This window comes from Dama dama, chromosome 1 (genome assembly GCF_033118175.1).
Source record: "Dama dama isolate Ldn47 chromosome 1, ASM3311817v1, whole genome shotgun sequence".
NCBI lineage: Eukaryota > Metazoa > Chordata > Mammalia > Artiodactyla > Cervidae > Dama > Dama dama.
This window is the reverse complement of record NC_083681.1, coordinates 30,000,001-30,001,738: the sequence shown is the minus strand read 5'-3', so window position 1 is coordinate 30,001,738 and position 1,738 is coordinate 30,000,001. Positions and strand designations below refer to the sequence as shown.

At 46.5% G+C, this 1,738-nt stretch overlaps 1 protein-coding gene across 2 annotated transcripts in view; it reads left to right on the top strand.

Annotated features, from left to right (window-relative positions):
- The window catches only part of IFT46 (intraflagellar transport 46), a 17,019-nt gene continuing 15,281 nt past the window's right edge, over window positions 1-1,738 (top strand). Inside the window, exons 1-2 of one of the 2 annotated variants that reach the window (XM_061145413.1) lie at window positions 1-163; window positions 1,111-1,207. The gene's annotated coding sequence lies outside the window, so the exon portion shown is untranslated. The remainder of the gene's footprint in view (window positions 164-1,110; window positions 1,208-1,738) is intronic. The other variant, XM_061145404.1, reaches the window with a different exon arrangement.

Here is a 1,738-nt window from a genome sequence, read left to right as displayed (position 1 = left end):
TCTTTATTTTTTTTCGTTAGCAACTGACAACAGGCCAGTTGCTCCGAGTAGAAGCCGTGGCTCTCTTGCAAGCAGAAGTGGCAAGGCCTCAGATTAGAGTGAGACCCCAGTCCTAGGCTGGGGTTCTTTCCATATAGAGGAGACGGATTCAGAGGGGCTACAGGTAATTCGTACTCACTCTAGTAGAAAGAGAACTCTCTCCTTCCCAAGAGGAATAGGAAGGACTCCCGTTCCCTCTCCCCAACCTCCTGCACCTCTTCCCGTCTTCTTGACAAGTATTCTCTCTCCTCTTCCTTCTCGCCCTCGCCAATCTTTGTTTCCTTTACTCGCCGACAAACTTCAGTGGGATCCGACCTACAAGACGAGGGTGGGATGGTGGGGATAAGGGTGATGGCTTTCGGGATTTTTGGATGGGACCAAGAGCCGAGTTTACCCTCGCTTCGCGGAACGCCTCTCCCCCTCAGGTAACCCGAGAGACAGAACTGTTTCTAGAGCCTCCACAGGCTCCCCTGAGAAACGCCGGCAGCATTGGGACACTGACCGAACCCGAGGAGAGAGCCATTATCTCCAGAGGGATGCTGTATTACCCTCGCGCGCGTATTTTAGCAGCTTTGGGTACCTGCTGCAGACACTAGCTGTCGTTTCTCTCCTCGATTCCCTGGTTCCTCAGGCAGCCTGCCAGCAGTCCCTAAATAAGGGCTGCAGCAAAGTGATTTAACTGCGTGACTTGGGGCCAAGAAGCCTTGAGAGTTTGAATGGGGGGTAAAGTGGAAGTGGAAGCGTTAGTCGCTCAGTCGTGTCCGACTCTTCGCGACCCCGTGGACTGTGGCCCGCTGGGCTTCTCTGTCCATGGGATTCTCCAGGCAAGAATACTGAAGTGGGTTGCCATGCCTTCCTCCGGGGGAGCTTCCTGACCCAGGGATCGAACCTGTGTCTCCTGCATTGGCAGGCAGATTCTTGATGTCTAAGCCACCTGTGGGGTAGAGGTTTCAGGTAAAACTGATGTCTTGGGTAAGGAAGAGGAACCATTGCTTGTTTGGAATCCACCTCTCCAGAGAGTGCTTAATGTCCTGTGATAGGAGCTATGTAGTCATACTTCCTTTTGCTTAGACCAAGATTGTTGAAAACCAGACGTATGATGAGCGTCTAGAGATTAACGACTCTGAAGAGGTTGCAAGTATTTATACTCCAACCACGAAACACAAAGGTAAGAGAGGCATAAAGAGGAAAGAAGAGAAATGGTTGTGTTTTGTTTTGTTTTGCAATTGTAAATCACTGGTTATTAAAAATAAACCAAAACTTGTAAAGTAAAAAACTGATTCAGATTCATATTGGTGACTATTATTTACCAGGACCTAGGTCCTATTCTTCCACATAAAGTTTTTTCGACTGATCCTTGCAACAGTCCTGAGTGACAAATATTACTGACCCGATTGAGAGGTGGGACTACTGACACCCAGAGAGGTTGAATCGTTTTGTCCACATGATAGAGTTGTCCTTTAAACCGAGTCTTCTGACTATAAATCCAGCACTCCTTTTGCTTCACTAGTTACTGACTTTATTTCAACAATAAACTAAGGGCAGATTTTATGCTATTTGTGTAATGGCAGATAATCAGTTAGTATTAATATAATGTCTAACCCAATGCCTTAAGCATAATAATAATTAGTAAGTGTATCTTGAATTGACAGAGCCATGCTAGAATTCAGTTTCCTATCTTTCAGTTAGCTATTCTTAT